The 20,877-nt window shown below is 44.2% G+C and overlaps 1 long non-coding RNA gene across 2 annotated transcripts in view; it reads left to right on the top strand.

Moving 5' to 3' along the window:
• The window catches only part of LOC133252441 (uncharacterized), a 30,335-nt gene extending 16,420 nt beyond the window's left edge, over positions 1–13,915 (top strand). For both annotated transcript variants that reach the window (XR_009737929.1, XR_009737930.1), the window contains exon 5: positions 13,747–13,915. This is a non-coding gene — a long non-coding RNA (uncharacterized LOC133252441). The remainder of the gene's footprint in view (positions 1–13,746) is intronic.
• The last annotated feature ends 6,962 nt before the right edge of the window (positions 13,916–20,877 follow it).

Raw genomic sequence — 20,877 nt, 5'->3', positions numbered from 1 at the left:
AGAATACTGGAGTGGGTAGCCTAACCCTTCTCCAGTGGATCTTCCTGACCCAGGAATCAAACCAGGGTCTCCTGCATTGTGGGTGGATTCTTTACTAACTAACCTAGGCAAGGGTGTATAAAAGTTTTTCCTCATCATAATTTAGGCTGAATAGCCCTCTTGGCTCAGCTGCACTAGTTTGATCTGTTTATTGAAAGTGCAAGTCCCAAAACTGACCTGGTTGAACATTATTTTTGATCATTCCTCAAGTCCCATCTCTAGAAGTAGAAGTCCCCTGTATAGACCACATTAAAGTGGGACAGGAAGAGCTTGAAACCAGACAGCCCTTGGTTCCCAGTCTGGCTCTCCTGACCTACCAGCCAGATTAGCTTAGTAGGGATAATGACAGCAGTCTTGAGGGGTTATTGTTGTGTGATTACATGTAATGTATGTATATACTAGGTATTCCATTGGAGAAGGAAATGGCTACCCACTCCAATATTTTTGCCTGGGAAATCCCATAGACAGAGGAGACTGGCAGGCTACAGTTCATGGGCTTGCAAAGTGTCAGTCATGACTGTGCGACTGAGCATGCATGCCCTAGGTATTCCATGCGTGATAGCTACTATTGTCATGAATATTGTTAATTATGTAATCTTGGGCAAGTTACTTAACCTCTTTGAGATTCTCCTCTGCAAATTAGGGATAATGTTAATTTTATTGTAGTCAAATTTATCAACCTTTTGAAAAAGAAATTGTTTTGTACTCTGAGGCCTTGAAGATTCAAGCTCCCTATTACTTTTTTTAAATGGGGGTTTTGTTTTTAAAGAACATCTGTTTTTTTAAAAAAGGTTTATTTGTTGATATTTTTATTTTTGTCTGCATTGGTCTTCATTGCTGCCTGAGGGCTTTCTCTAGTTGCAGCAAGAGGGACCTACTTTTTTGGAGCACAGGCTCTAGGTGCATGGGCTCAGGAGTTGTGGTGCCTGGGCTTAATTGTCCTGAAGCACATGGACCTTCCCAGATCAGGGAGTGAACCCACGTCCCCTGGATTGGAAGGCGGATTCTTAATCACTTGACCACCAGTGTGTGCTTAGTCACTCAGCCATGTCCAACTCTTTACAACCCAAAGGACTGCAGCCCACCAGGCTCCTCTGTTCATGGAGATTCTCGAGGCAAGAATACTGGAATGGGTTGCCATGTCCTTCTCCAGGGGATCTTCCCAACCCAGGGGCCGAACCCAGGTCTCCTGCATTGCTGGTGGATTCTTTACTGTCTGAGCCACCAGGGAAGCCTAAGATTACTGGAGTGAGTAACTCAAGAATACTGGAGTGAGACCACCAGGGAAGATGTGTACCTTTCTTGTCTTAAAAGTTCTTTATAGACATCAGCGTCCCTTAGTAACCCAGAGTTTTGCTTGCATGCCTCCTATGATGACTGTGAAATATCTAGTGCCTGTCCTGGAATGGGCTGTGTCTGTTTGTCCTGTATTCTGTGGGAACCATGCCATATAGCTTCATACTATCTCTATGAAATAGGTGTTAGAATTATTCCATTTTATAGGTGAGGAAGTTGCCTTATATGATTATGTTTTTTGTTTACAGCAGACATGTTAACTTCTGTCCTGCCTCCTTTGACTATAAAAGGGTGAGAAAGCTAAGTACTCATTCTCCCAGACTCCTCTGCAGCTAGAAGTGTCATCTGACAGTACTGGTCAACCTAAATGAGAATCTCTAAATGCTTCAAGGAAAACCCTGTTTTCCTAATAAAGTGAACTGGAGTCACATCCCTTCTCCCTTCTGTCTTTCTGGAATGCAGATGTGATGCCTGGAGCAGGTGCAGTTATCCTGAGACCGTTAGATGACAAAAACCCAACAAGCTAAGGATGGCAGAATGGAAAGATGGACTCAGAATTGCTGGTGGCATCACTGAAGTCTAACCCAGTAGAAAAATAACTACCTACCTCCAGGTGTCTAACTCTAAAATGAAGAGCTCTGTGGACATCTTGGAGGGAGTTGCAAGAGCCCTCCTTAAGCCAAGAGGGGATCACAGAACTTCTTGGCTCTGTCTCAGGGCAGACAGAAAGGGGCAGCTGAGCATATGAGGACATTTGCTTTCTTTGCCTTATTGGGAATTTTGAATGCATTACTAAAACAAGCTCCACAGAGGGACCTGCTTTGAGCTGTCCACCAGGGTGGTGCTGATACTTCATGTTATGCAGCTGAGCTAGTGAGAAACCTGGGTGCTGTGCCTGCAACTGCCACAGCATGGCAGCAGCAAAAAGAGAGGACAAGGGGTGTGTGTGTGTGTGTGTGTGTGTGTGTGTGTGTGTACCATTCCAGTAATTTATGCCTGACAGCTGGGAGAACTCACTGGCCATGACATTTCCAAATATTCTTTGCTAAGAAGGGAGAACAGGAATCTGGTGGGGATGGAAGGCTAAGAATTCTTGTGGGACCCCAGATCAACTGTGAGAGAGCTTAACTTATTTTCCAGTCCACTTGGTTCAATGTGGGACACCACAGGGGATCTAGGAAGACTGATCACGTGATTTGGTTCTGCTCTTTCAGGTAAGTGAGGAATAAAATTCTGAAGTATCCCAAGGAACTGTCCCACCAAGGGTCTTCTGGGGCAGTTCACCCGAGAGCACATCTGGATGTCAGAGATGCCTCCAGGCTTTGATTTTTCTTTTCAGGACTCCAAGAATTAGACCTTTTACTCAACTTTTTTGCTCTCCTGTCTTGTCACATATTTTTTCCCCTTACCTCTCATCCCTCAGTAAATGGACAATCCTAAACACCTTTTTTTTTTCTTTCTGATATTAACTACAGAGAAACTGACTTGGATAAAAACAAAACAAAAAACAAACATAGGTCAGTTGCTAAGTTACACGAAGTCTTAAAAGCTTTTGAGAAATAGCTGGTACTGATCTTGGTTGAAATCTAAATGGAACTTCTTTTGACGCCACTTAACCCCTTTCTGACCCTTTCACTGGCCCATCTCTTGAATTTCTTTTTCATCCCAGGAATTCTTTTTTGATTCACTGGACTGGTGCTTCTGTATCTCCCAACCTCCTGCTTATTCAGCCTTCGCCTATAGGAAGGGGGCATTCTACTTTATAGAAAGTGTGAGGTTCTGAGGTTGATCCTAGATGACTTTTGGGAAGAGGAGTGTACTTGGTTCTTATCTGCTCATCCTGGGCTCTGTCTTGGAGTCCTATACCATGCTTATAAATGGATATATCTTTCTATTTGGGAGGTCATGACTTATGCTTGATAACTTAAAGAGAGTTTTAAAGAACTATATATTTAATTGTTTCATTTTTCCTATTATCAAATTACCAAACTTTGCCCACCTTTTATTTTTTGCCTATTTTTCAATTTGTCATTCAACTTCCTTCTGTGAAGACATTCCAAGAAGTCTAATACAGAAGAACATCTCCTTTCATCCCTTAGACTCAGGATATGTGAGATCACTTGATAAAATTGCTTCTCTATTACACTGCTCTCACCCAGAATGTCTCTCTAGCTAATTAGGAATTCACAGATACTCCTCAGGTAGTTGTGTTAAGAGAATTTTGAAACGTTCTAGATACCAGCACTATAAATCTTGAGATGAGTAAAAGAAATATTTAATCATAATTTAGGTACAACCCCCAGACTTTTTGTGTTCACTCATCCTTTCTTCTGTTGCCTCCAATATACTGTCTACTAATCCATCTGCTCTTATCAGTCTTCCACCTACTTCGCTTGACCCTCGAGTCTTAGATTTTCTTCTAGTCACCAAGTTATGTGTTATTATATCTACAGATCCACTTGCCTCAGGGATAGTACTCTCCTTTCCTTTCAAGGGTGGGTTCCCTAGGCTTTCTTTATAGAATTCATTTCTGTGGCATACAGACAAGCTGTCCTCCACTGGACGTCCGTGGGGGTGATTTTCCAATCACGGTCTGTTTGGGAACTTCACCTTCATAGAACTCCAGATTGAACAAAAGCTTCATTAGTGAGTGATTATCTACTTTACAAAGGATTCCTTTAAATAGCAAATTCCCAGAGTGGATTTGAAATAGGTTTAATTTAACCCCAGTCCAAAGGTATACCCCATTCAATAACACACTGATTGTTAAGGATAAGGTACACTTGTGCTTATATATAGACTAATTGCTTGTTTGTCCTTCTGACCCCCCTACTTCTTACCTAGTAGAGCACACTTCTTCTTTCAAATTCTTCAAGATTCACTTCTGCGGGAAGGCTATTTTCCGATGAAAAGGAGTGCCTTGGGGAAGACCCAGCTTAGTCCCGTTGTCACTACTTCCCATAATGAAAGAGAGGAAGTTATCTCTATCAAAGGCCACCTCGTCAAGACCCGCAGCCTCTCACATCTCTTTTCAGATTCTCTGACTCTGTCTCTATATATCTCTCAGCATAGCCAATCAGCAATTTTAAAGTTCACAACTGATTTTCATCTAGGTCTCTGATTCCCCACTACCGAGATAGTGTTCACCTTACACATAGTGTTTGAAATAAAGAGAGAAAGACTACGGTCTCATTGCTACACCTATTATCAAAACTAGATTAAAGGAACTTTTCTTCCCTTCTGCTGAAACTTTACCTGAAATTCCACAATGAGCAGCACTGCATATTCCAGTGTATACAACCTGTGGTTCTCATGCTGTAGTAGTGTCTTTAGGATTCTGGCTAATCTGGTGAGAAATGAAAAAAAAATTCAGATTGTCTATACAAGTGTTGCTTGAGTGTTTCATTACCGACTGGATGTTTCGGATGAGGGTCTATCCGTAGGTGTTTGTTAAAGAACTGTTTCAAAGGGTGGTATAACGAATCATTACCAAAGCCTCCTAACTGGTCTTTCTAAAGTTTTACCTTTCTTTTTCATGAAAATTTCTCCTTTTAGCTATGCATCTCCAACTTTAATTTGTGTATGAATCATCTGCGGAGCTTGTTAAAATGCAGATTCTGATTTAGTACATTTGGGATGGGAATGGAATTTTTTTTTTTTTAATTTCTAACAAGCTCCCATGTGATCTTGATGTCGACCTGCGGACCACGCTTTGAGGGGTAAGGCTCTATAAACTGCTGGATGAACATTCTAACTGTGAACCTGATCCTGTCACTTTCCTACTTGAAATCCATCCATAAACTCCATCACTTCCAAAGTTAAACCCCAAATCCTTAGATGACATACAGGTCTTTATCTTCTGCTCCTTGCCTATCTTTCCAGCTTTATTTATCACTCTTGCTGTTTCCAGAAGTGGTCATGCACCTCCTCACTTGGGCACAGCTCGTGGACCCCACTGATCTAGCAGACGTCCACCCACCCTTTTAGAGTCATCTCATGTTTACCTGTTCTAGGAGTCCTCATCTGTTACCTCAAGGCTTCTTTGCTCCTCAATGCTCCCCAGGCACTGACTGTGAACTTCAGTTACATATTGTATGCCAGCAAAGTTTTGTCTCCAATTCTTCCTTCCTGTTAGCCTGTCAGTTCCTATAGGGGCATCATTTTCTATTCTCTTAATCTCAGACTCTCTCTACCCTAGCATAGTGTTGGGCACATTTAATAAATACTTGAGTGAAGGTAGACATGAGTTTGTAGTTCTGTCTTGTTTCTTTCATGGTCCTTGCTCAGCCAAGGTCAGCCTGTCTCTGGTTCTTGTCTGCCAAGCTCTAGGTCTCGGAAATCCGTGTTCAACCCTCTCTCTGGGGAGATGAATCTGATGCCTTACAAGTCATGTCTAATTCCATGGTCTGAACATTAGCAGCAGTTTAAGTCATTGCTGTTGCTTGGAAAATGCTAATTAATCAACATGATTTGTCTGGTGCTCAAGGGAAAAAGTCAAACTTTTAAAAGCAGCATTTACCTCAGGTAAGTGACTTCTGTTAACTAAGGCGGGAGGTCTCAACCCAGGCTGCCCACTGGAACCACTTGGGAATCTTTTAAAAAACACTGTTGCCTTGGCCCAGCCCCTAGGAATTCTGATTTAATTGGCCTGGAGGTAAGGTGTGGCATCAATAGTTTAAAGAACTACCCGTAAAAATCACTGTACCAAATTAGGCATCATAACTCTTCTCTTTTTAAAAAAATTTTTGTATTGGAGTATATTTGCTTTACAAAATTGTGTTAGCTTTTGCTATACAGCAAAGTGAATCAGTCACACATACATATATCCCTCTTTTGTGGATTTCCTTCCCATTTAGGTCACCACAGAGCACTGCTATAACTCTCCTCTAAAAGAGTTGCCACTTATCTGATGGATTATCCAACCATTGTTCTCCCTCCTTGTAGTTGTTCAGTCACTAAGTTGCTTCCAACTCTTTGTGACTCCATGGACTGTAGTTAGACTGCATGCTACACTCCATGGGGTTCTCCAGGCAAGAATACTGGAGTGGGTTGCCATTTCCTTCTCCAGGGGATCTTTCTGGACCAGGGTTCAAACCTACGTCTCCTGCATTAGCAGGCGGATTCTTTACTACTGAGCCACCAGGGAAGCCCCTTGTTCCTCCTTAGAAACTCTTGATGTAAATTTCTTCTCGACATAGTTAGCAAAGGTGATTAAGTTCTTATTTCAGCTTATTCAGTAGCTCTCACTTACAGTTATGCTCTATGAAGTCTGTAATCTTACTAAGAGGACTTTTGAATGAAAACTCTTGCTCATCAACTCCAATTGACTTCGAATCAGAAAGAGGGGAAATTGGTTTTGGGATGTTTTATATCAACTATGGAAGTATTCTCTGCTTATCTCTAGAATGGACACAGGTAAAGGAGAAGTTCAGCTGAGGGCAGGGGTAAAGCTTTTAAGTTTTCCCTGGCTTAGTTTGGATGGAGTGATTTCTCTGAGGCATTGTGCAGTTGGAGCCCCAAGATATGACTTTGGAATCAGCTATAATTCTGAAAAACAGCTGCTCATGATATTCCTCCCTTGGCACAGAGAATGGATAAGAAACCTTATAGAATCAGAGGTGCTTTTATAGTGGGTGGGCTTCCCTGATGGCTCAGATGGTAAAGAATTCACCTGCAACGCAGGAGACCTGGATTTGATCCCTGCGTTGGGAAGATCCTTTTTTCTTCAGAGGGGATGGGGTTTTTGTTTCTGTTCTTTTTTTGTTTTGTTTTTTGGCCACACCACACAGCGTAAGGGATCTTAGTTTCCTGACCAGGGATTGCACCCCGTGCCCCCTGCATCCCTGCATTGGAAGCAGGGAATCTTAACTATTGGATCCCCAGGGAAGTCCCAAGGGGATGGGTTTTGATGGGGCCTGGTCTGAGAAGGTCCTTTTTACCCCTGCTCTCCTATAGTTGGCATATATACAGGGTCCTGGGAGCCACCATCCCATAAAGGGGAATTTGAAGACCATCCATAAACAGTAGCCAAGAGCACCCTTGTATGTTTCCTAAGGCTGTAATGCTTTCAGATATCAAACACACTGGTGCAAAAGCTCAGTGTGAGGGGTAGGACAAAGGCTGATAAACTCTTGGTCAGCACTTGGTAGTTGAAAGTCACTCATGTTACCTAGTCTGGTTCAAAGGAGAATTAGCTTTTGGGCTCATATATATTCCAAGAAGATTTCCCACCTCTGGCTTATAAAGGTGACTTCTGAATAAGATCAAGGGTTTTGATGTGGTTTTGACTCAGGCTGGTAGCACCTTCATGACCCCAGAAAGAAAGTTGAGATTTTTTTCCTGAGCAGTTTATAGGAAAAATTGAAATGTAACCTCACTAGATGTAATTTGCTTGAAAGTAGGGGGCTATTTTGTTCTTTTCCCTGTTCTTTTTTTCACCCCTTCCCCACTTTGCTTTGTATATTATGGATTCCCATAAATGATAGTAAATAATTACAGCTAAAATTTCTGAGCACTTATTAGTTTTTGGCCTCACTGTGTGGCACATGGGATCTTAGTACCCCAACCTCATCTGTCCTGTGCGTCCCCGCACCGGGCATTGGAAGGGTGGTGTCTTAACCACTGGACCTCCGGGGAAGTCCTGCCTGGTATATCTTAAATGGCCCTAGGAATATCTCAACTAGCGTCATGGGGTGGGGAAGGTGATTTGTGGAAATTCAGATTTCTGGGCTTGATTCCCATGAGATTCAGGTTCAGCTGATTTGGTGTCAGACCCACTCGTCTTTAGCATCTCAGTCACAAGCTTTTTGAGTTGTTTGGCACGACAACCCAGCTCTCTTGGTGAGTAGGTATCCTCATCTTTGTCTCATGTGACGCTTGTCAGGACACCTTGAATGGTTCAAACCTCATGAGTCCAGACTTTCCGTAGCAACATTAAGCCCTCTACGCATCAAGGGGAGTTCTTGTATAACACAAATCCATTTCACCTCAGTCTCCTATGAGGCAACTAGCTTCACCTGTTTACTGACGCGGCCCACCCCACCTCACTCACATCAGTATTAATGTATAATTCACATACAATGAGTGAAAGCTCTTGGAATATATCAAGTTCCTCCACCACTGTAAACTGGGCTCTTGTTCATATGCTCCAAGTGTGGCATTTCCATCAGCCTTAAATATTTATCCTGCATCACTTCGTAAAGGTGTTGGTCCAGATTCTCAGGTAATGTGAGCTTCTTCTTTCCTGCAAGTTCTAGAATATGACTTAAGGAAGAATCTGAGACTTGGAGCAATGGAAGGAAACTCTGGAATCCTTTTCTGACCTCCCACCTGCCCTGTGCCTGATGGAGGGGAATGTCTGTAATTGTTTGCTCCGTTAGGGGGCGCTCATCCTCTCCAGCGACAGCTGGATGCAGCTGGTTGACCGCTGTAGTTATTCCTTAAAATATATATATTTATATAAATATATAAAATATATAATATATATGTTCAGGAGATGTGGCTTTGATCCCTGGATTGGGAAGATCCTCTGGAGACGAAAAGTGCAACCACTCTAGTATTCTTGCCTGGGAAATCTTGCCTGGTGGGCTATGTCCATGAGGTCTCAAAGAACCGGACACGACTTAGCAACTAAACTACCACCACAACAGCAATGGGCTTAGCTGCTCCTCAGCATGTGTGATCCCTCAGTCAGGGATCAAACTCGAGTCTCCTGCATTGGCGGGTGGATTCTTTACCACTGAGCCACCTGGGAAGCCCAATTCTTTCTTTCTTCCTTGTATTATTTTTCATTGAAGTATAGTTGATTTATTAAAAGGTTTCAGGTGTGAGCAAAGTGATTCAGTTATACATATAAACATATCTATTCTTTTTTCCGGTTATTTTCATTATAAGTTATTACTAGATATTGAATATAGTTCCCTGTGCTCTTACAGGAGGTAGGTCCTTGTTGTTTATTGCACATATAGTGTCATGTATCTATTAATCTCCAATTCCTCATTTATCCCTTCCATTGTTTTTCTTATAGATGGCTTTCACCTGCCAGAAATAGAAATGATTTAAAAAATAAACAAACATACTTAATAAGTGAAAATTACCACTAGACACCACCATTTTCTTCTTTTCTTAAATCAAGATATAACTTCTAGTGTTAAGAAAACTTCCCTGTAAAATCAGCAGCTATAGGGGAAATATAGATCTGCATTCTGAGTTTTCTAACTGAGGAGTAAGGCAAGAGCAAACTCAGTTTTCTGAACCCTGAATTTGATTTTAAGCCCTTTGACGCCATCTGTGTCCTCTTCCTTCCCTCTCCTAAGACATGCCTTGAGTCCTTGAAAACCCAGTGTGTATTCACAGTGAGCTATTAAGAGACTCAAGACAGCTATGATGTTGAACCCAGGAACTTGCCAACTTTCTACCATTTTTTATTATAAGGTCATTTCATATGGTCCAATGTACCATTTCGGAGAAGGCAATGGCACCCCACTCCAGTACTCTTGCCTGGAAAATTCAATGGACGGAGGAGCCTGGTAGGCTGCAGTCCAGGGGGTCGCTAAGAGTCGGGCACGACTGAGCGACTTCACTTTCATTTTTCACTTTCATGCATTGGAGAAGGAAATGGCAACCTACTCCAGTGTTCTTGCCTGGAGAATCCTGGGGACAGAGGAGCCTAATGGGCTGCCATCTATGGGGTCGCACAGAGTCGGACACGACTGAAGCAACTTAGCAGCAATGTACCATTTAGTTTTCCAGATCTGACCCATTTCTTCTCGGGCCTCTCCCAGCAGATCTGTTGAGTGATCCTTTCCCAGAAATGGAATCTTTCCATTTCGAGGGGCTCAGAGAAGTCTCGAGTCCTAGATAGGGAAGTGTGTGTGTGTGTGTGTCTGTGTGTGCTCAGCCATGTCTAACTCTTTGTGGCCCCATGGACTGTAGCCCACCAGGCTCCTCTGTCCATGGAATTTTCCAGGCAAGAATACTGGAGTGGGTTGCCATTTTTTACTTCAGGGGATCTTCCTGACCCAGGGATCAAACCCACATCCCTTGCATCTCCTGCATTGGCAGGCGGATGCTTTACCACTGAGCCACCAGGGAAGCCCGGGTAGAGAAGCGTGGCCTCATCTTATCTCCACAGCCAAGCTTTTCATAGTTGTTACCAGAACCTAAGTCCAAGGGCCAGGCCTCCTCCCCACCCCAGGTATCCATCAAGGAAGAGCCTGTTTCATTCACAATGGATAAATCATGACTGACATGTGAACTGTTAAAGAAAAATTATTCATGACACTTGTTGGTGACGATAAGGAAGCCTTTATTCAAAGGGGTTATTACAGTGGGGTTTTTTAAAATTCCATTTATATATTTATTTTTTAACCCCCAAAACATTTTGTATTGTGGTACAGCTGATTAACAGTGGGGTTTTGCAGGATGAGAGAGAGACTGGGTTCAGCTCTGAAAACAAGAAGGAGAAGTAGGGATTTCTAACCAAGGAGGAGGGTTGATGGGGGAGGTCAGTGGAAGGAAAATTACTAAAAGAAAACATCAGGAAGAGCTGGGTTCTTGCTAAACTGACCTCACAGGGTCATTGCTGAAGGCAGGCCGGGGTAAGGGGATATCACTCAGGGGCTTGGTGGGGACAAGGAAATTTGATCAGATATTGAAGGTAGGGATTCACTCTAAACTGATGGAGCAGGATTCCTGCTAAAACTGGATCTATAAGGACAGAGATGGAAGCCCAAGTTTGGGCCTAGCTGAGCAGAGGGCTCAGGGAAACCTGGTTAAATTTGGTCAAAGAGAGATTCTTTGAATGTAAGTAGGTAACCGCGTTTATTACAGCCAGGGGTCCAGGTTCTCTCTCAAGCACTGTTGTGAATTTGCAGCCCGAGCCATCCTTTGTCCTGAATACACTTCTACGGCCACCCCAATACATCAGTTGTTGTTGCTTATTCTCTAAGTCATGTCCCGCTCTTTGCGACCTCATAGACTGTAGCCCACCATGCTCCTCTGTCCATAGGATTTCCCAGGCAAGAGTACTGGAGTGGGTTATCATTTCCCTTTCCAGGGGATCTTCCCAACCCAGGAACTGAATCCACATCTCCCGCACTGGCAGGTGGGTTCTTTACCGCTGAGCCACCAGGGAAGCCCCTCTGCCCCAATACATCTATGCTTGACTGAAATCAGGATTTAAATTGGACAATGGTTCAGCACTTCTTCTGACCTAAAAAAACTGATACATATAATTTTTGGAGTAGAGAAAGGTTTATTGCAGGGCCAAGCAAGGAGAACTGGTGGTCCATGCCCCAAATCTGATTTTTATTTTCAAACTATTAATGTTCACACAAGACTAGGGGCCAGGGGCTCTGTCCACCCAATGTAAAAATAACTGTTTTTCATTCTAGCAATTGATCAGTTCTGTGAGGGAAAAAAATCACAAAGGCTGTTTGAATTTCAGTCAAAAGTAGTCAATCTATTGACCCTGGATTAACATATGTGTTTCCTGGAAGGCCAAGAGATGAATTTTCATTGTCATCCCATTTGAAAGAAGGGACATATCAGTTTCTGCCTGCTGAAGTCTGCCTTAGAAAATTCACGCCTGCCACTGGCCCTCAAACTGCAGGACAAGCTGCCAGAGGCTGTCACAGGTTACTGATCCTGTGCTCAGAGACGGGGGCCTGAGAGCCCTAGCCGGGCCACTTGATGGGAACCTTACCCTGTCTCCTTTGTGGACTTCTGCACACACACAGGGCTGGCACACATGTAGACACAAACATAGAGATCACCTGCAAACCTACACAGGCCCACACTCACACCATGGGCGCTGCCACAGACCCCTACTGCTAGCTGCAGGGGAGTTGCGACAGAAAAGCAGTGGAATCCAATCTCAGCTTAATCAATAGGCAATCTCTCAAATGGAGTAAGTAAAGGTCTGGGCAGCAGCAGATCTGAATCTATAGTAGATCTGAATCTGAATCTACAGTGCGTGACTTTGGGGCGGTAACGTCACCTCTCCGTGTCTCAGTGTTTCTATCTGTACAGGGTGAGTGTTGAAATAGCACAGCAGTTCTCGAACTTTAACGTGGAGTCCTGTCCCGAGGCTGGGGCTTCCCAGGTGGTGCTAGTGGTAAAGAACCCGCCTGCCAACGCAGGAGATGTAAGAGGTTCGATCCCTGGGTCAAGAAGATCCCCTGGAGAAGAAAATGGCAACCCATTTCAGTATTCCTGCCTGGAGAATCCCATGGGCAGAGGAGCTAGAGTCCATGGAGTCGCAAAGAGCTGGATATGAGTGAAGTGACTGAGCCAAGGCCACAAGTGTGAGGCCTTGCTCTAGGGCCACAGAAGCTGAGCCCAGAAAGAAGGTCATCTCCGGAACTGACAACCCCTTTGTAACTGTTGCCAAAAGCCCCCCTGATTATCACCAGCAGGTTTCCTGATCCCATATTAGTCAAAAATGCCTGCCCCCAGTACTCACCCTATAGCATCCTAACCTGTCACCTAAGGCCACTCTTTCAGCAGGAATTTTCTCTGTCTTGAGGCTATAAAAACTGGCTGCTGCTAAGTCACTCCAGTCGTGTCCAACTCTGTGACACCATAGACGGCACCCCACCAGGCTCCTCCTCCCCACCAGGATTCTCCTGGAGAATCCCAGGTAAGAATACTGGAGTGGGTTGCCATTTCCTGGCTACTAACCCATGAAAAGTGTCGGCTCTTCCATGAGCCACCCGCTGTCCTAACAGTGTCCTGTTGACTCTCCCTGATCTCTCAGGAGTTCGACCCACTGGGCTCTCAGCGCCCAAATTATCTCTGCTCTCTGTTCTTAGTAAACTCACTCCTTTCTGCAATACTCCATGTCTGGGAATTCTTTTCCAGCTCATGTTCAGACTGCCACGACATTTAACTCTAGTCCGAATCACCTGGAAGGCTTATTAAAACAGAATGCTTGGGCCTCATCCTAGGGTTTTTGACTCAATCTGGGTGGGGCTCCCTAATTTGCATTTTTAACAAGTTTCTAGCTGGTGCTGGTCAGGAGCACCACACTTTAAGAATCAGAGGAGTAGAGGAACGCTCTTGTTTTTATTAGGTCTGAAAAATTTCAACTTTGGACAGAAGTCAGGACTAAATGTAAGTTGTCTCAGTTCTCAACCAAAGCTGATTCTGCCTGCAGGGGCCATTTGGCAAGGTCTAGAAACATTTTTGATTGTCTTGGAATCAGGATGTGTTGCTCCCTGCCTCTAGTAAGTAGATGCCTGAGACGCTGTTCAACATTTGAAAATGCCCAGGACAGTCCTCACTACAAAGAATTATCTTGTTTAGAATATCACTGGAAAGAGCCGAGGCTCTTTCAAAGATTTTTTTTTTTGATGTGGACCATTTTTAAAGTCTTTATTGAACTTATTATGATATTGCTTCTGTTTCTAGGTTTTGATTTTTTTGGATCTGAACCCACCCCTGCTGCACTGGGAGGCAAGGTCCCAAGCACTGGACTGCCAGGGAAGTCCAGAGAAACCCTGCTCTAAGTGATCCAACTGGGCAAGACTTGGATTTGTACAAAAGTGGTGGACGTTGGAGTACGCCTCAGGGGATGATTGATGTTGACTTTTCATTTCCTGGAAGGAAAAGATCCTCAAAAACTACCTAACATTCTCTGAAGCTAGATTCTGCTCCTTGCTGCTGGGCCTCACTCAAGGATGAGCAAGACAGTTACGCCTCTCAGGAAGCTTGCAGATTTCAGATCCCAGGGCAGCCGCCCAACAAAGCACCAGAGCTGGCTCCCAGCGGGGCATATTCCCAGAGCAGCATCCATCCGGGATCCGCATCCGGCAGGCCTTGCTCTGCTCTGCATCCTAGCTTAGGATGGCATAGGTGTTGATTACACCGTGTTCCCATTCTCTGCTTCCAACCCATGGGCTAACGAATGAGGGCAGTCCTCGTGGGTTCTGATTAGAATCTTCACATATCCGTCCCTAAATTTGCAGAATATCATAAGCCAGAAAGACTGTGTGTGTGTGTGTGTGTGTGTGTGTGTGGGGTGAGAACCACATATTCGAACCATTCCCTATTTCTGCACCTCATCCTGCCAATTACAATCTGCTTGGTGGTGTGAAACTGACAGCCCGCAGCAGTGATGGAGACAGGAGAACGATGAACAAGGGCTTTGTGCATTCTCAGCTTTAGAGAGAATGTTCAGTGGGGCGGACAGGCATGTAACTGGCAGGTTTAGGAATCAGTAAAAACCAAGAACTGGAAGTCCTAATTTATCGTCTGTTTCAGTACAAGGCTAGACACAGGCTATTTAATATAATGCATTGTTTACAAGTGGAGGAGAGTGGAAGTTATTGATGCATTACAAATGCAGGCAAATGCATCTCATAAGCCAAGGGGTAGGTAATAACAATTGCAGGAGACTAAATTTGACTTTAATCCCCTGAAGAATGGCATGCATACAGCTTAAAATGATAAAAGCTGGAGGGGGTGTGGGGAGAGGGAAGGAGGGAGGGAGGAGATCAAGGGAGACAGAAGGAGACAGAGTGGGTGGGTGGGGGGAGAGAGACAGAAAAAGAGAAATGAGAGCTGGCTTTCTCCTGGGATTATGCATTTCTCGATTAGGAAATAGAGTGGAAATTGAAGGAAAGATTTTTTTTAAACCTTGTTTGGATAAACAAGCATCACGCTTGGCAGAGTGTTTTCAGTAGCAGGTCTGGCGTCATGGTCAAGCAGCTTGGAGTGATTTAAAGACCTGCCAATCCCTTAGATAACCCCCAAAGGCAGAAACAGAAAACAAGTCTTCGTTTGATCAGTGGATGTAGGCTGTTCTGCGTCCCCCATCCCGGGGTCATTAGCACCTCAGCCACACTGGCTGGGTGTAAACAAACTTGCCCAGCCTTTGTGGTTAAAATTCCCCACTGTTGACACTTAGTGCCCAATGCTTTGGACATGGTTGATGTCCCGTGAACGTTGGCTGAGTGGACTTGGGGTGATGCAGACGCCCATAAAGAAGTGATATAGCTAGCCTCCATATTTCAGAGTCCCTGCAGGGAATGTGACTTTGGAGTCAGTAAAATTGAGTCTGCCCCCCACCCACACTGAAATCTCCTCTGCCACATTATTGACTGCAGCTGCTGCTGCTTAGTCACTCAGTCGTGTCCAACTCTTTGAGATCCCATGGACTGTAGCCTGTCAGGCTCCTCTGTCCATGGGATTCTCCAGGCAAGAACACTGGCGTGGGTTGCCATTTCCTTCTCCAGGGGATCTTTCCGACCCAGGCATCGAACCCACGTCTCCTGCATTGGCAGGCAGATTGTTTACCACAGAGCCATCCAGGAAGCCCACTGTGTGGCAAGCACTGTGCTAAAACATCCATGTAGCGTTTCTTTATGCTCCTCTCCAACTTAGGAGGCAGCAAGCATCATTTATTTTTAAAGATGTGGAGATTGAGGCATGGAGAGTTTTCACAGCTGGTGCTGCTGGGGGAGGCTGGCTCTGCGGGGCGTCCTTGTCACTGCTGAGGATGTTCTTCGTGTGGACCTGAAGCTGGCCTCCCATTCCCACCCAGCAGTCCCCACGGGCTAGTGTGCCCGATGCCGGATTTCCACTATCAACACGGTTCACATTTGCCTAGTTTGTGGATGCGTTTGCAGTGCACCATCTGCCTTTTCTGGTGATCCAGGGGCAAACAGAGGGAGAAAGAAGACTGGCACTGAAGATCTTTCTATGAGAGCTCTCTGAGTGTGGAGCCAAGTGCGTCCAGCCTGGGTCATGGAGCACGGAGGCCCTGCTCATCACTGCGAGAAGCCAGTGTTTGTGGATCAGTCCGGGAGAAAGAAATGAACTTACTCTGGAGAACAAACAGTGGTGTCAGTGACCCATCTGTGTGCTTAAGCCGGTTGAATCCTAAAGAGAGCCAGTAATGTCACCTCTCTAGGCGAACGCCAATCTGGTAGGTCCTCAGTGAACATTCGTTGAGTATCTCATCAGACAGCATTCTGGCTGATGGTTGTGCTGCCAGCCCGTGTCCTCAGAAAGGCTAAGCCTGGAGAGAGAAAACATTTTTTTATTTGGAAGAATGATCTTGACCACTTGCCTCAGACTTTGGGTAATTAGACCTCACCATCTGAAGTACTATTTCCTTGCAGCTGGTTTGTATTTTGGGGCTATGTGTCTTCTGGGTGTTTGCCCTTGAGGCACGATGGGGCTCATCCCTAGTTTTCTGTGGGAACCTGTGGGCAAGTCAGCTCCTCTCTCTGGGATGTGTAAGACTTCCCTGGATATTCCAAAGAGAGAAGCTGAACTATTCCGTGGTTGGCAAGCCCTGTCCATTTTGATTATTTCCTTTCCTTTCTGAGAGCCAGTTCTTTTTCTGTTTGTTTGTTTTTTTTTTAAAATCTATTGGACTACAGTTGATTCATAATGTGTTAGTTTCTGCTGCACACCAAAGTGAATCATATATATATGTATATACACACATATATCCACGTTTTTTTTTAGATTCTTTCCTCATGTAGATCATTGCAGAGTACTGAGCAGAGTTCCCTGTGCTATTGACATATGTCTGTGAGCAGTCAGTCAAGTTCGACTTTTTGCAACCCCAGGGACTATAGTCTGCCAGGCTCCTCTCTTCATGAAATCTTCAAGGCAAGAATATTGGAGTGGGTTGCCATTTCTTTCTCCAGGGGATCTTCCCAACCCAGGGATTGAACTTGCGTTTCTTGCATCACCTGTGTTGGCAGGAGGGTTCTTTACCAGCTGAGCCAGTGGGGAAATGCTGTTGACATATGTGTGTATGTGTTAGTCACTTAGTCATGTACGACTCTTTGCGACCCCATAGGCTGGAGCCCACCAGGCTCCTCTGTCGGTGGAATTCTCTAGGCAAGAATACTGCAGTGGGTTGCAATTCCCTTCACCAGGGGATCTTCCCGACCCAGGAATGAACCCAGGTCTCTTGCATTGCAGGCAGATTCTTTACTGTCTGAGCCACCAGGGAAACCCCTATTGACATATACATACTACTATATATATATATGTAAAATAGATAACTAATAAGGACCTACTGTACAGCCAGTTCTTCTAATGGCACCTTTTCACAGTCTAACAGGCTTGAAAAATTAGAGGCATCTTTGTCCTCGCTCCTGACTCTTATATCCAACCAACTGTCCTTTCTAGTGACTTTATCTCGGAAGTGTCTCCTACCTAGGCCAGTCTGGCCTTCATGATTGCTCACTCATGCAATGGCAGGAAGCTCTGAACTGGTTTTGTTGCCCCCAGCTCTCAATCCAGTTTGCCCCTGCACAGGCAGAGAGCTTCCAAATGCAGTGTTTACTGGTGACAATGAGCAGAACACCTTTTACCAAGGAACGATGAGGGAGGTGCGATGGAGCTTTGTGATGGTATTGGTGCATGATAAGGGATGCAGACATCGTGGTAGCTGGATCATTTAATGAGCACCTACTCTGTGTCAGACTGCTTCAAATGCTAGTCAAACATAATTTTTTTTTTAAATTTCTTGATAGGGATCATTTTCAAAGTCTTTAGGTACTTGTTACAACATCGTTTCTGTTTTATGCTTTGGTTTTCTGGCCACAAGGCATGCAGGATACCTGACCAGGGAATGAACCCTCACCTCCCACATTGGAAGGCAAAGTCTTAACCACTGGACTGCCAGGGAAGTCCCCACAATTTCTAATCTTTGTTAACAGGCTTGATGCCTCTATTATCATCTCAGTGGTAAAGAAGCCTCCTGCCAATGCAGGAGACATGGGTTTGATCCCTGGGTGGGGAAGATCCCCTGGAGAAGGCAATGGCACCCATCCCAGTATTCGTGCCTGGAGAATTCCATGGACAGAGGAGACTGGTGGGCTACAGTCCATGGGGTTGCAAAGAGCTGGACACAACTGAACGACCAACACTTTCACCTTTTTATGGGACCATCAGATGTATTTTGTTTTTCTCTTTTTTAAAAATATTTTTTGGCCACATCACATAGCATATGGGATCTTAGTTCCCTGACCAGGGATAGGATCTACCCCCCTTGCCTTGGCAGCACAGAATCTTAACCACTGAACTTCCAGGGAAATCCCCATCATGTGTATTTTAATACAAATACTGTTTTATAGACTCAGGGTCCAAACTTTCCTGTAGGATTATAACAAGGTTGCTCAGATTGAGATCTAAACCAAATCAGGGGGGAAATATTCTTTTATTTACATATATTTGATCATTAAATACAGTTTCCACCTATGGTAACCCACCCTCAACCAATCCTTAGAAAGTGAAAGTCTATAAAGGCAAAAAAATATGATTCGTTTTTTAAAGCTCATGTATCCTTGAAATGTTTCAGTTCTTAATTGAGTTCTTGATACAATAGCAGTGTTTTACTATGGTCAGAATGCAAGGAGAATCCAGTTTGGTTGGGGGCAAATCTGGTAAATTTGTTCTCACACAACAGAGAATGTGAAATGGTCAAAGACTCAAATCGAGCGGACTTCCCTGGTGGTCCAGTGGTTAAGAATCCACCTGCTAATGCAAGGAACACAGGTCTGATCCCTGGTCTATGAAGATTCCACGTGCTGTGGGGCAACTAAGCCTATGCACCCAAACTACTGAGCCCGAGCACCCTAGAGCCTGTGCTCTGCAACAAGAGAAGCCACCGCCGTGATAAGACCGTGCACCGCACCTAGGGAGTAACCCCACCCGCCACAGCTAGAGAAAACCCACTCAGCAACGAAGACCCAGCACGACCGAATAGGAAATGAATACATAACATTTAAATTTTTTTAAAAAAAGAATCAAATCTAGGGCTACTGTTGGCAGAGAGGGTGTGCCAGAAGTAGCAAGCCAGTAATGATTTTGCAGAGGTGGGGAAGAGAAACATTTCTATATGGATTTGCAAAAGTTATTATTCCTATCAAAAGGAGCAAGCTTCTAAATGTCCTATCTTTCTTGAGGATTTTTTTGGGGGCAACCCAGAGGTTTCAGACGGGTATTCAGGGAGAGACAGAAAGCCACAGTCATGGAGGAGAAAAGGCCAGTCCCATGGTGATAAATGGCTGGCAAATAGGCATTCAACAGAGAGCCCTGGGAGAAAAGCAAGCACTCTTCTGTAAGTACAATACATGAAGACTCTTTAGAAAACCTGAGGCTAAGAGACAGACATTTTCTGAAATTAGTGGTAATGATGCTGATATCAGGAAATAACCATTCCGGCACAGAATGGCCTGGAACAAGAACAGCCTGAGATGCAGAGGATTGGCCGAACCGGGATCACACGAGAAGAAAATCCCCACAGGACCAGACAGAGGCAGTTCCCGTCACCTTTGAAGAAGGCTTTTCACCCATTCTCCAATGAGGGGAGATTGGAAGTGAGCATCAGAACCCTGCTGTACACTTCTTATCGTTGTCCCTTGTATAATTATATTTAAGTTAACTGTACAGGAAACTCTTCAGCTCTTATTCCATGGGTCGGACTCCATTCAACTTTTTGTTGTCTTCATTAATGCCCCGAGTGAGACAGCCACTTCAGGTGTCCTTGTACACTGATTTGTGGACCAGCTGGAACCTTCTGACTTCTGCACGTGAAATTCTGGTCCAAGCATGGTCCTCATGGAAGTTGGACTTAGCCTGGAGTATTCCTGTCTGAGTGTGCTGCACCTCCCCAGATCACTGTTTAAAAAATGGCAATTTACTTGCAATTTCCTGCCTTGATGGATTCCTTTTTTTTTTTAAAAGTTGTTGATTTACAGTGTTTTGCCAATCTCTTCTGTATAGCAAAGAGACTCAGTTGTACACATATATACATTCTTTTTTAATATTCTTTTCCGTTATGGTTTATCAGAGAATGCTGAGTGATAATTCCCTGTTATTAAAATCCCCGTACGGTAGGACTTTGCTGTTTATCCATTCTAAATGTAATAGTCTGTTCGTAACTCCCGATCCAGAGAGTCTGTTGTCTCCCTCTATGAGTCTGTCTCTGTTTTGTCTTTGAGTTCATTTGTGTTAGATTCCACATGTAAGTGATATCATATGGTATTTGTCGTTCTCTTTCTGACTTCACATACTCTGGCTGTACCCATGTTGCTGCAAACAGCATTCTTTTTATGGCTGAGTCTTATTCCATTTGTATATAGGCACCACATCTTCTTTATCCATTCATCTGTTGATGGACATTTAGGTCGTTCCCATGTCTTGGCTATTCTGAAAAGTGCTGCTAACGAACATAGAGGTGCATGTATCTTATTGAATTGTAGTTTTGTCCAGGTATATTTCCAGGAGTGGAATTGCTGGATCATACGGTAATTCAATTTTTAGTTTTCTGAGAAACCTCCATACTGTTTTCCATAGTGGCTGCACAAATTTACATTCCTGCCAACAGTGTAGGAGGGTTGCCTTTACTTCACAGCTTTTCTAGGATTTGTTATTTGTAGACTTTTTATTGATGGCCATTCTGACTGGTGTGAGGTGGTACCTCATTGTAGTTTTCATTTGCTTTTGTTTAATAATTAGTGATGCTGAGCATCTTTTCCTGTGCCTACTGGCCATTTGTATGTCTTCTTTAGA

Source organism: Bos javanicus, chromosome 8 (genome assembly GCF_032452875.1).
Source record: "Bos javanicus breed banteng chromosome 8, ARS-OSU_banteng_1.0, whole genome shotgun sequence".
NCBI classification, from domain to species: domain Eukaryota; kingdom Metazoa; phylum Chordata; class Mammalia; order Artiodactyla; family Bovidae; genus Bos; species Bos javanicus.
This window is presented reverse-complemented; position numbering and strand designations above follow the sequence as displayed.